Source organism: Galleria mellonella, unplaced genomic scaffold (genome assembly GCF_026898425.1).
Source record: "Galleria mellonella isolate WM207_F2 unplaced genomic scaffold, CSIRO_AGI_GalMel_v1 utg266, whole genome shotgun sequence".
NCBI lineage: Eukaryota > Metazoa > Arthropoda > Insecta > Lepidoptera > Pyralidae > Galleria > Galleria mellonella.
In genome coordinates this window covers 2,734,466-2,749,478 of record NW_026442061.1, presented here as the reverse complement: position 1 = coordinate 2,749,478, position 15,013 = coordinate 2,734,466, and positions in this window count along the sequence as shown.

The window sequence follows — 15,013 nt, the reverse complement described above, 5'->3', positions numbered from 1 at the left end:
GCTCCATTTTTGAAATCTCTTAAAATTTTTTTTATTCATTTATTTATCTATTTATGTATCTATTTATTTATTTCATTGTTTGTTTATTAATGTATTTATATATTGCACACAAAAATTATATACATTAAAATTTCATCCCAACAATCTGGACGAGTGGCGGTTTTCCACCGTGCGTTTTTCAAGGCACTTTCTTCCACGCACAACCACTCTTTGGAATTAACTTCCAGCAGCAGAATTTCCGAACCAATACGACAACATAACCTTCAAGAAAAGAGCATATTCCTATTTAAAAGGCCGGCAGCACACCTGCAATGCCGTTGGTGTTGTGGGTGATCATGGGCGGCGGTAGTCACTTACCATTAGGTGAGCCGCATGCTCGTTTGCCCCCTGTGTTGTAAAAAAAGACATTGATAGGTACAAATTATTTTCATAGATATACAACAGACGAACTTAACTTTGTAAGAGTTCTCTTTTTTTTTACAATACAATACAACAATTACAAGCATTCTATTTACAGTTCGAAATTTAAATAAAATCTTTTATTAGTTATCTCCTTGGTAGCCATGTTTTGAAGTAAAAAGATCATTCCATTTTTAAATTACAGGACAGATATGAGTTTACATAGTAATTTATCTGGCCGCAAAACACGACAGATATGGATTTTCATACAACTTTTGCCGGCCGCTGCCCGCATGTATCTGACCAGTACGGCAATTTTGATTTATCTCGAAGAAGGTTGTTAAAATAATGCTCACATTTCCAAGCATGTTTGAGAAAAATATGTAACATTCAATGTGAGCTTGGATATGCGTAGGTATATAAAATATTACTCCTTTCTATACTGGTCGGATAAAAACAAATAGACACCCTTTTCATGAGGGCGACATCATGACATGTGATATTTATTAGAACAAATAACATGCATCTCGACATAGGAATTCTCATAAAATTCTCGCAAGTGCAAAACGAGTTCCTTTTATTCTTCACCATATCAGAATATTAGACTCGCTATACCTACTTTTTGTACTGTTGCTGTTTGCTTTTGCCAGAGGGAGACTTTGTACAAAAGTCGATTGCTTGGGTAACTCTATCCCATTCGTGTTTCAACCGTAAAGCAGTTGTGTTTGCATGGCTGTGTTTCGGTTGAAGGGTGGGATATGGCGTGAATTTACTGGGTACAGAAGAATAACACCAGAGTCCTCAGGAATGGCAACACCTGCAATGCCGTAGGTGTTGTGGGTGACCATGGGCGGCGGTAGTCACTTACCATCAGGTGAGCCGCATGCTCGTTTGCCCCCTGTATTGAAAAAAAAAAAATTCTCCCGTTTTCCCAACATTTCCCTTCACTGCTCTGCTCCTATTGATCGTAGCATAATGAAAAGTATACTATAACCTGCCCAGGAGTACGAAGAATAATTGTACCAAGTTTCGTTAAAATCCGTCGAAAATGTTTTTTTTTACAATTATGTAAAACTGAACGCAAATAACATTATTGTTTCCCGCCAAATTCTCCCACTGTCAAGTTCTAAGTCGTAAAGATCACTGCACAGAGTAATACAGCGAGTGGGCGGGTTCCCTTTTGCAAACAGTTTCACAAAGTGAAACACCAGCAACCTCCCAGCTTGTCGCTTTATATTAAACATTAATTGTACCAATGAAAAGAATAACTAATTGTCGCACGAACAATCGGGGGGAGACTCGTTAAAAGTTTAGTCATTTTTTACCCTCTCTTTACTCACCTTATTTTATTTATGTATTCATATACTATTGTACATTCACTTATATAGATTTTAGGTTATAACATAAAGTACACACGGATTTATCCCTTAAAACAGTCAACCTTGAAAACCCGAAAAGATAAAGTATCTGTAGGGTTTCTATATAAAGCATGTTATGCTTATGGTACAAAAAGAATACTATAAATAATAAATTATATTATTAGTAGCTATGTATGTAGTTAGTAACAGAGTATAAATAAAATTATAATTATATATACATACATAAATAAGTAAATAAATAAATAAATATATATGGCCGTGTGGTCCCGGCATAGAACAGGCCATCCCCTCCTTTCCCGTAGGTGTCGTAAAATCCGACTAAGGAAGAGCGAGGGATGGGCAGCAGCGTCCCTCTTAAACATCTCTTAATTATTATTCATCGCCTGCCAAGCGTGACAACTACTGGCAAAACTCCCCTTACGGGGAAGGCTTACGTTCAGCAGTGGACATTTAACATCTGGTATGGTGATAATAATAAATAAATATATAATATTTAATTATTATTCAACAAGCCAAGATTAGGTCTCTCATATATTGATAAAGGTACAACACGAACAAGCTCAAAAGACTTGATATTAAAATATAAAGTCGAAGATCAAAGGCGCTCTCTACAGGTCTAAGTGGAACTTGTTAACACGGAATTATGTATAATGGAAATGACATTGATTCGAATTAGCCACTTAATAATGTTTTTTTTTTTTTTATGCAACTTAAAATGGCAAACCACAAAATGGCCCACTTGATGGAAAGTGGTAGCCGTCGCCTATAGACATGAGCAGTACCATGAGCACAGAATATACTGTTTCGTCTATGATACGCCTCATGTGTTGCTAGTCCTGAGGACTCAGGTATTATTCCCCTGTACCCTGTAAATTTAGTGCTATATCCCACTCTTCAAAGTGAAACACAGCGGGGGGAAAGGCATTGTTAGTAATGGAGACTGAGAATCTGCTAGCAATATAATAATAATAATATAATAATATTTTCTTTATTTACGGATTACTAAGATCCATTTTTGTTAGTAACAATTGACTATACACGTTATAATATATTTTAGTATATATATATATATATATATATATATATATATATATATATATATATATATATAGTGTATAGTTATGATATATAGTCATAACGTGTATAATATACCCAACCAGGTCGACCTTCTCGCGGTTCTCCCTGAAAACTAGCATGGTTAATTCCTGATGAATTCATCATGATGGGCTAACTAGCCTGTTTTCATTCTCATCTATCACCCTTCACTGGTACTCCGCTAGCGTATCCCGTTAGCGCAGGCGGGGTTACCATACCATTTTCACCCATAAAATAAATCCGAAACACAGCCATGCAAATACAACTGCTTCACGGAATGGGACAGAGGTGCTCAAGCCAACTTCTTTTGTACAAAGTACTCAAAGTTTCTGGTAGAAATCAGGTAGGATGTATATCCAATTATTACTTTAAATAATAAAATAGGAGTTTTTTAATTCGACTGTATTTTGAATGAATGTTACGCAATATCATGAGCGACACAGTATACTCTGTGTCCATGGTACTGCTCATGTCTATAGGCGACGGTTACTATTTTCTACCAGGTGGGCCGTCAGCTTGTTTACCATTCTAAGTTGCATAAAAAAATCTATTGGTCTTATTAAGAGCCATCATATATTATTTTCTTAAATATCTCCTACAAGCACAGAAATCGTCTACATACAGTTTTATTTATTAAATAAGATTCTGAATAATATAGCGCTAAGAGAAATCTCTTACAGACAACCTGGCATAAATAATGGATAAGTACAGAGGAAAAGGTAGATGGCGCAAAACAGACACAGTAAATACAAAAAAAGGAATCAAACAAAATGCAAAATATTCTAAATATCATTTATATAAAAATAAGATTACAATACATAAACATACAAATATAATAATAATAATACATAAATATACTAAATAAATCAAGGTAAATCACACGTAGTAAACGTCAAAGCAAATTAGAGAGATAGGTAATGAGATGTCTAATGTCTATTCCACCACTACTTTATAGCCTCACCTCGTCTCGTACTGGTAAAGTTTTCTAATAATGTTATACTGAGGCGGTAACTTGCTTCTCTAAGGCTCGCTTTAATCGCCCATTATCACTGCTCAGAACATGTTAATCCTTTCATTAGTTACGTACTTGTATGCGGAAATTATCTGACAATAAACATAGCCCATAAGAGAATTTTGTATGAAGTAAGGAATAACTACATGGGACAGATAAAAGAAACACAAGGTGTCATGTCGTATAGGGAGGTCAAGGATATGGTCTGGGATAGAACTGGCTGGAAGAAGATGCATGAATTAGTTGCACCGACAAGAGGAAACTCTTAATTGAAAAAAAAAAAGTTTAAAGAGTGGGATATAGTAATGAATTTACAGAGTACAGAGTAATGATACTTAAGTCCTCAGGAATAGCATGGAGGTATCACGGGCGAAACAGTATACTCCGTTATGACCATGTTACTGCTCATGTCTATAGGCGATGGCTACCACTTCCCATCAGGTGGACCGTCCGCCTGTTTGCCATTGTAAGTTGCATAAAAAACTTCACGTATTCATAAAAAAAAATTCAAATTGTAAACCTTTGTTTTTTCTTGCTTCCTATGTTTTCTTTCCATAAACCGTCAGCTAATTTGCCATTCCAAGTCATATAAAAAAAATAGGTCAATCTACGCCCTTAACTCTAACCATGTGTAACAGATAACACCATAAATAGCATGCGTACATTACATTTTAACTGTTTATGTAAATCAGCAGTCCGGTAAGGGGCTGTTAAAATTCACAACCGTCATATCACGGCTCTAAGGCTTTGTTATGGGGTCGTTTCAAATTTTAACAGTTATTACATGCCTGCTGGTACCTTTAATGAGCTAACAAACATTCCAAGTATTATGTTCCTGTAAATAACCTATTAACATACGTAAATTTTATATGAGGGTAGTCGTAACTAATGTAAGTACCAACCCAAAAACCATAGACAGTCTATATAGTTTAAGAATGGGTTGCACGATAAAAAAAATCAACTTGAAACGTGGAAATATCAATAATTTTGATATAAAAAATCGAGTTATTTTGCATTAAAAACTATACTAGCTGGATTGTTTTTAATAAAATTTATATATGTATATATTTTGAAAGTATTTTAGATAACTATTTTTTTTTTATTTGTTTATAACTGACGGAGTTATGAAGTAACAAACATAAAAAATGCCATCGAGTTTAAAAAAAACATCCATTTTTTTGAAGTCGGTTGAAAACTGAACAATTTGTTCAAAACTCTGTTTCTAATACTTTCATAATAAATACATAATTATTTGTATAAAAACTCAAGAACTTTTCCTAAATAAGTTATGTCTAAGCATAGCTGATTATATTTCGGTATAAAGAGTGGGATATGGCAATGAAAAGAATAAAAAGATATTGCAAACTACAAGGTGCAGCGGCATTAACACCTTAGTCCTCCGGCATGTCAACGTATGTAAGATATCATGGGTGACACATTATACTTTGTTATGTCCATGATAATGATTATGTCGGTAAGCGACGATTACCTCTTTCTACCAGGCGAGCCGTCAGCTTGTTTGTCATTCTAAGTTACGATACTAGAAGATAATAGAAAAATATGAAAAATATTTTTTTTTAAATAACTACATATATCCTATACTATAACTAAAATTATAACTAAATTGTAACTTGGTAAGGCACTGGCTTCTGACATACAGTTAACGCAAGTTTGTAAGTCAAGACTATATTAAATTTTATTGTATATCGTTCAATAAAAATATTATTATTATTAATACCTATAAGACGAAGATCTTTAACCTGTGTGTGCCACCAGTGATGACCTATGAAACCGAAACATGGTTTAACGCGATTGTCCATATGCAAAATTTTTTAATTACTCAGCAAGCTATGGAAAAGGCTAGGCACAGAGTTTCTTTGCGTGATAGAATCCGAAATAAAATGCGAATTAAAAATAAAATTATATTATTGAAGAAACAAATGTCATCATAACCAATACCTCTTGCGGGCTACACTTTCCTTTTCTTCTTAAAGCCATATGACTTACAGCTTGCAGGGATAGGTGCTGTGCACTATAAGCAACTACTTGTATCTTTCTCATGTAACTCACCGTTGGATCTATTTCTAATGTATATCTCTTATCTTTATTCCCGTGTTTATCTTATATATTTATCACTGTTTTATATATTATTCTTATATATTTATACATTACATCTCTTGCACACATGTATCCTTGAGTTACGTATTTAGGGCCTACTGAAAATCAGTGTCGTAGCTTCAGATTTGAAACTGCGACATATGCTGAATTGGGTCCTTTGCACAAGCACTGCTACATTCATTTTGTTTTTTATATGTTTTTTTTTTATTCTAAATTAAAAGTGAAATAGTAAATACGGATATCCGCAAAAGAACCAAAGTGACCGACACAATCCGAAGGATAAGAAAGCTGAACTAGCAATGGGCTGGTTACATTGATCAAAGAACCGACAATCGATGGTGAAAAAAGGGTCTTGAGTGGCGATCACATACGGGTAAACACAATGTAAGACGATCCCTCACTAGATGGAGTGACGGCCTCAAATGCATTACATTGAGTCAGTGGATGCAGGTGGATCAGGACCGTTCCTTATGGCAGTCTGTTATTTGTACCTAAAATGTTTTTGCTGTAAGTTTCTATACCAGAAATTTTTTATACCTAATTAGGTACCTAATATACATAGATAAACCAAAACATTTCTATAATTTGGAAAAAGTTAAATAAAATTAATTTTCATTTGAAGAAATTCTATGCCGTACATACAGCCTGTTTCAATGAGAAATATTCATGAAAAGCTTATCGCTGGAGTATCTTTTATCAGCCGTCTTCTAAAAGGGGGTAATTTTCAATTCATCTTTATGGAGCCTCTCAATTTAACTGTATTTTTGTGAGCGTGTTAAGCGTTACACAGCTATATCTTCTTGAATTATAAACCGCTTTTTTCTTTTTAATTACTCTCCTATGTTGGTATTGAAATTTTAAATACCAATTTTGCTACAATTTAAGGCTAGTTTAATGTTATTTAAAAAAATAAAGTTCTCAACTTGATATATACAGTGCGATTTTTTATGCAACTTAGAATGGCAAACAAGCTGACGGCCCACCTGATGGAAAGTGGTAACCATCGCCTATAGACATGAGCAGTACCATGAATATAACAGAGTATACTGTTTCGCCCATGATACTGCCATTCCTGAGGACTCGGGTGTTATTCTTTTGTACCCTGTAAATTCACTGCCATATCAGAGAAATTTTCTCCCGCGAACGCTCAGGCTGTGGAATGAGCTCCCTGCTGAGGTTTTCCATAGAGACTACAGTATGGAGTTCTTGAAAAATGACATATTTAGGTTTCTTCAAGGTCGGCAACGCGCACGTGACACCCCTGGTGTTGCAGACGCTCATAGACTTAGATAGACATACAGTGATCGTTTACCATCAGGCGGGCTGTGTGCTTGTTTGCCACCTTTGTGGTATAATAAATAAATAGATAAAATAACTAAAAAAAAGATATAAATTTTGCCTAAATAAGTTCTCAATTTTATATCATTTTTTAGATATAATACTGTTGTATATAACTAAATTAGATGTTATCTTGCGGAAGTCCATACACTGGTTATTTGATTAGAACGGCAGTCAGAGATTGTTGACTGATATGGAAGGTTATGGAATTTTGGTAGTGAAATTGATGTCCAATCTTTTTATTTATTTATTTATTTATTTATTTATTCATTAGTACAAATATGTGTACATGGCGGACTTAATGCTAAAAGCATTCTCTCCCAGTCAACCATAGGGAAGTGTCAGAATACTCGAATGCGGTACTACTAATTATTGATATACATACATACTAAAATTACATATATAAACGACTAAATATATATAAATAACAAATATAATTTATGTTCTATAAAAATAGACAACAATTACCAAAATTTTATGTCGTTTTCGCAGTTGCATTCCCGAAGGTTTAACTTAAAAACCGCTACATGTTTTTCTCGTAACCTTCAAAAAAAGAGCATATTCCTTTTTAAAAGGCCGGCAGCACACATATTGGCAGACACACGTATACTAATGATAGTGGAAATAATTCAAATCAAGTAACCAATAATATAATAATACTATTTTAGCAATCCCTTCCTTTTCCGTGGCTATCGTAAAAGGCGGTTAAGGAAATTTAATGGTCGAAGGATGGGCAGCTCTAAGACATCACCAAAGCCTAACTGCGGTGGGGGGAAAGGGATTGTTAGTAATGGAGACTGAGAATCCCACTGCTAGCAATATACCCAACCAGGTCGACCTCCTCGCGGTTCCCCCTAGAAACTATCATGGTTAATTCCTAATGAATTCATCATGATGAGCTAACTGGCTTGTTTTCATTCTCATCTATCACCCTTCACTGGTGCTCCGCCAGCGTATCCCGTTAGCGCAGGCGGGGTTTCCATACCATTTTCACCCATCAAAAAAAAAGCCTAACTGCGGTAACAGCTACAGGCAAAACCACCCAATACCAGGGCATTTATGGCAGTCCATGCTTATGTTCAGCACTGAATAATTTATGGCTGATATGATGATGATGATAAAAACGTACGTATATATATATATATATATATATATATATACATGAAAATTTCTTATGCTACAATTTTTATTCGATTGCCATCTTGCAACCCTATTACGGAATATAAAAACAGCGATTAAAAACAGAGGTTAATCGTAAAACGGTGAAAATTTTAAGTTGTATGTATTTTTCAATGCTAAATCCTAATAAAATAAAAATAAAAAATTTTATCAAAAAAAATAAAAAAAAATTTTTAGTGGTGGGTCACCCTTATCATTAATTCGAATAATAATTAACTACGGTGACTTCCAGGGAGGACCTGGAGATTGACCTGATAGGATTGTTAGCAATTAGGGTTGACAGCTTTTATTTATTATTATTTTCTCCCCTATGAAACTACTTTAGCTGAACCTCATTGTCATGATAATATATATATATATATATATATATATATATATATATATATATATATATATATATATATATATATATATATATATATATATTATACAAACATTATTTAGATATATATATTATATAGATTTTTCTATAAAACTGTACCAGGATCACATAAAATCCATACACATTGCAATAAATCACGTAGTGGCAAAATCAAAGGGATAAATCAAGTGGAAACGACACCGACGCTGTAAATACGGCTCGGCACGTTTTATTACAGTTTCCGATGAGATGACGAAAGAGACGACATAACCCTGCCTCTCACTCCGACTTTGTTATAAATACTTTTCAATAGTTTTTTTTTTTTAGGACTTCAATTATTTTCAATTTTTCATCAATTAATCATTAATTAATTATTTATTGGAGCTTCAAAAAGGTAATTTCTCAATTCGATTGTATTTTCGTCTGTATGTGATTGGGCAATAATAACCGATTTCAGTGGGTTTTTCTTAATAAAACTTTTAGACTTTTTTATAAAATCTTTATTGGACTGTAACTATTGTTTTCAATTCTTTCTTTAATATATTACTAGCTGTATTCCACAGCTTTGTCTGCATCTATCATTACATAAAATATCCTATGTGTTCAGTTACGAACAAACGAAGGCTCAAACTGTGGAATGAGCTCCCGACCGAGGTTTTCCTTAGAGACTATGGTATGGAGTTCTTGAAAAAGAGTATATTAAGGTTTCTTCAGTCCTGCAGGCAGGGGGGGGGGAGGAATTGTTAGCAATATACCCTGTCAGGTCGACCTCCACGTGGTTCCTCCTGGAAACCATCATGGTTAATTCTAGTTGAATTAGTCAGGATGAGCCAACTGACCTGCTTTCATCCTCATGTCTCATCAGTCACTGGTGCCTCGCCAATGTTACCATACCAATATCACCCATTAAAAAAAAAGTCCTTCAGGCGTCCATAGGTTACAGTGACCGTTTACTATCAGACGGGCTGTATGCTTGTTTGCCAGTATTGTGATATTAAAAAAAAATATATCCCTCTAACAAATTTCATTCAAATCAGTTTAGTAGTTTTTGCACGAAAAAGTATCATATATCCATCTAACATTTAACAAACTTTCACATTTATAATAGTGAGTAGGACATATTGATATTTTTGCTAAATTTTGAACCAATTTCGATAGTTATTTTGGCAATCGACAACATTTACTCAAATGTTGATCCATTTCTAATTATAAGATTCTTTTATTTATGAAACAAGACCTTAATAGTACATTACTGCAGCGGCCAGCAACTGAGACATTGATGGACGAACGTGCAAATGTGGGCTGAGGCGTAGCCGAGGCACACATACGTGAGTCCATTACCTAGTTGTGGCCAAAGCTTGTATATATTCTTTTCTCAAACAATGCGCGGAAATCAAAAGCACAATTTTACTTTTTAAGTTCAATGACGAATAACGAACAATAATAATTTTTCACGCGCCATAATGTTCCTTTTTTTTTTAAATAAACAACTTTCTATTTGTAAGCCAGTTCGAAATATAAATAAAACCTTTTATTAGTTACCTCCTTGGTAGCCATGTTTCGAAGTAAAAGGTCATTCTATTTTTAAATCACAGGACAGATATGAGTTTACATAGTAATTTATCTGGCCGCAAAACATGACAGATATGGATTTTCATACAACTTTTGCCGGCCGCTGCCCGCATGTATCTGGCCAGTACGGCAATTTTGATTTATCTCGAAGAAGACTGTCAAAATAATGCTCACATTTCCAAGCACGTTTGAGAAAATTTAATAACTATATTATTAATTTTATTTGTATATATTCTTCTTATAGTTTATTTCCACCTTAAAACAATTAATTTTATTATAATTCAATTAATCAGAATCCGGCGGTTACCACTATCCATCAGGTGGATCGTCAATTTGTTTGCCATTCTAAGTTGTATAAAAAAACACCTACTAAATCCAAAATTCGACTTTTCCGCAACACTTGTCATCTCTGTACAAACTCAAACTCCCGTCTGGGGACAACAATAGAAATAAATTGGCCAACTATTGCTTCATTCACAACTCTACTAGCCCCACGATACCCCCCTTAGGGAAAGAAATTGCAAAACCTATACTAGAGTAAATGAACTCACCTGACTGGAATCATGTATATTTATACTTTTATTTTATTTGGAAATCAAACAATTTCTCATTACACTTAGTATATATATACATATAAATAATATACAAATCAGCAAAGTTTCCGCAAGTAAATAGAACATATCTAACACTGAATAGACAAAAAAAATATGGCAGATATAAGGGAAATAAGTAAAACTACAAACAACTTTATAAATAAAGATTGTTTCTCACAAGAAAAACCGACCTCAATTAAAAAACCAGACTATTACAAAACCAGTTATTTTGATAAAGAAATTAAACTACTAAGTATATCTTTTCAGACGAAAAAAAAAATTTCCAAAAAATACAAACGAAATGAGGGGCTTCTTTTTGAAATCGATTAAAAATGGTTTATTCTAACTGACTATCCAACGTACAGCCAAAAAACTATTAATTCTAGAAAGCTAAAATTTGGAAGACAGATTTATTTTATCCCCTAAACAGCAATACCGACAACAAAAAAAATGTTAGTAATGGGAATGTTACTGAACATTGTTAATAATATAGAGTATAATGTTAGCAATGGGGATTAACAAAACAGGTCGACCTTCACGCGGTTTCCTCTAAAATCCATCGTGATTCATTATTATCAAATTCGTTGCGATGGGCCAACTGACCTAACTTCATCTTTACCTTTCATCCCATGCTGATGCTCCGTCAGTGTATACCGATAGCGCAGGTGGTGTTAACATTCCATTATCATCTATTAAAAAAAAACAATAATACCTCTTCGTTTCAAATATTAACAACTTTAAATGACAACAAGTATCTTAAAATAGTTAAAACTTCGCCAATATGATTTGAAACACAAATAAGAAACAACTTTTTAATAATATTAGATACTATATACCGGGTCAAAAATATTTGGTCCTACGCAAATATAGGTAGCGAGAGGGTTAAAACTTTAAACCTAACATACTTCCCCTTAATCCTATTCAGGCCTGTTTATTGTTTATCTCAACAAAACAGCAAACAATACAGTAGTTTTGATTAACTTTCAAACAAGTTGACAGTGGAGATTATTTTGAAAAGTTTACAAATTAAAAGCCTTGTGATTACACACTTACCTTAACAGCCTTTGTGTTTCGAATCATAGACTCAATATAACGTACCACGTCCTTTATAATCTATGGTTTGAATAGTATGTTATATTATGCAAATTAAATAGAAAACAAATGACAGCCTACCTAATGGAAAATGATGGAACAGCTAACAAATAACACTATGAATATTTTATCCTTAATCCTATCCTAATAATGAAGTTGATTGGTAGAGAAAGCTAATAGCTTAATGCTAGTAACATTCTTTACCGTTCTTTCGTTTTATACCATATTTTTATTTAGTCAATAAAGTTATTTAAATACAAAGTAAAATAAATCAATGTGACAAAGTTCAACGTGAACATGTTATTCTTCATGCATTGCTATTCCTAAGGACTTTGGTGCTATGCTTCAATAAACTGTAATTTTAGTGTTAAATTCCGCAGGTATTATTCTTAAAATATTTCAGTCAGAACTTGTAAAAAATATCGTACAGATATTTAATAATTTCCATATTTTTAACCATATAGAGCAATTTAAATCTCATCTCCCGTTTTTGTAAAAATTTCGGGAATTTTTACACTGTCCAAAATTATATAGATAACAAGAATAGTACAAACATTATCATGGAATCAGTTAAAGAAATCGTAAGAATTATTTTTTCAGCGTTAAAAAACGTATAGACCACTTTCTATAATTTTCAATAAATAATTAACATGTAATGAACCTAGATTCTAAGCTTAAATTATAAGTAGATACTATATACTAAGACTATGTAATGGACAGAAAAAGATATTATTAAAAACATTTATTTCTACAATTTACAAATATTTTAAAGGAAATATTTTTAAGGCATTTAGGTAATACCGCAATTACAAATTTAAAATAAAAGGTATTTATAGTAATATAAACCCATAAAAAATTAAGACCTCGCATACTATTCTAATCTATTCTAATCCATGTTATTATTACTTTGTGGAAAAGTTATTTCAGAAGTTGGCGACCCTAGGTGAGTTATCTATAGTTATTCTTACACTGTTAATGTCAAATACGAACTGAATATTATTCTCACTCAACTGTCAGTCAGACGTCAGTCACTGTCATATGTATCTTACCATTTTTCCCTGTCGATTTCATATGTTTTTCTAACATTGCGTCATTATTTTTGTTGCATATTAATCTTTGATTAAGTATATATATCGATAACATTTGAAATGGGTAATGCAAGCGCAAAAGCCGCCGATGTTAAAGTTGTGGCACCACCAACAGAGGAAAAACCCAAATTGAAACCATGCTGTGCTTGTCCTGAAACGAAAAAAGCGCGCGATGCCTGGTAAGCAGGATATTTTACTACATTAGATTACGTAATCATTGCATTTCCATCGAGTTTTACTTTGAAATGCATCCCTAAATACAAATCAGTCATAACAGTGCTAAGAAAAAATCTAAATTCTTCATTTAATCCAGATAATTTTTAAAACGCCGGTGATCATAGGTATTCTAGTATTTTACTTGAATGACCTTGAAATATATCCACATTGTTAATGAATATTCTTTAAGTAATTTATTAAATAAATATACCAGTAAATTGACTGAGAATGTACTAAATTTACATCTCGTTTTCACACATTTGCACCTCATATTTATTACAAATGTTAGTAACCTGTAATTTTAAACAACAATTTTTCAGTAGTACCTATTAATCCGGTAGTACTTATTTATTACTATTTGTATCATGCACCTTTATCTATGGTTGTATTGTATGATGATATGGAATAGCATATAACTTAAGAAATGAGCTACCAAATGCAAAAAGTATTTAATATATAATACAGAATATCAGTGTTTTGCTTTTTTGAGGGCAAAGCAATAAACTGAGTTGTGACCATTTTGTGTTACTATGGCGTGAAGGAATGGAAAGAAAGAAAATTGTTGGTATATATATTTATTTTTGTTGTTTGTTTTGTTGCTTTTTTTTATTTTCATTCTTTTGTCTCTTTTACTGTGTATTATGTATATGTTTGTATTTTTTTTTTTGATGGGTGAAAATGGTATGGTAACCCCGCCTGCGCTAACGGGATACGCTGGCGGAGCACCAGTGAAGGGTGATAGATGAGAATGAAAACAGGCCAGTTAGCCCATCATGATGAATTCATCAGGAATTAACCATGATAGTTTCCAGGGAGAACCGCGAGGAGGTCGACCTGGTTGGGTATATTGCTAGCAATGGGATTCTCAATCTCCATTACTAACAATCCATTTCCCCCCTATTTATTTGTATTGTAATTTGTGTGCTGTAAGTAATGTAAATAAATTATCTATCTACATATCTATTTTCTTCTATTTTCAAATCTAACTTGTAATTCAAGAGATTAGCATATTCAAACAAATTAGCTTTGTTATATTATCATACACTCATTATCATCATATCGGCCTTTAACTGTCCTTTACTGTACATAAATCTCTTCCTTGGGGGGTTTTGCCAGTAGTTACCATGCTTGGCAGGCAGATTGGCAACTGCAGTTAGGCTTTAGAGAAATTTTTATTTGCCTCTTACGACGCCCACAGGAAAGGAAGTGATGATCTATTCTATGACGAGACCACACTGTGTTTTTTTTTTATAATCATAAATTATTAATTAAAAGTACTCTTCTGTTTCAGCATCATTGAAAGAGGTGAAGAGAACTGTGGACCATTAATAGAAGAACACAAAGCCTGCATGAGGAAGATGGGATTTAATATTTAAGAATGTAATGGCATACAAAATAGACCTAGTCAAACTAATTTATTGTAAGATCATTACATTGATTAGAATATTGTCAATATTTCTAATGTAAATCCGAAGATCACAACATGTTGTTGTAACCAGTGTTTACTATAAATTTTTATTGTAATTATTACATGTTAATTTACCCTAAACTGTGGAGAAGTATATTAAACA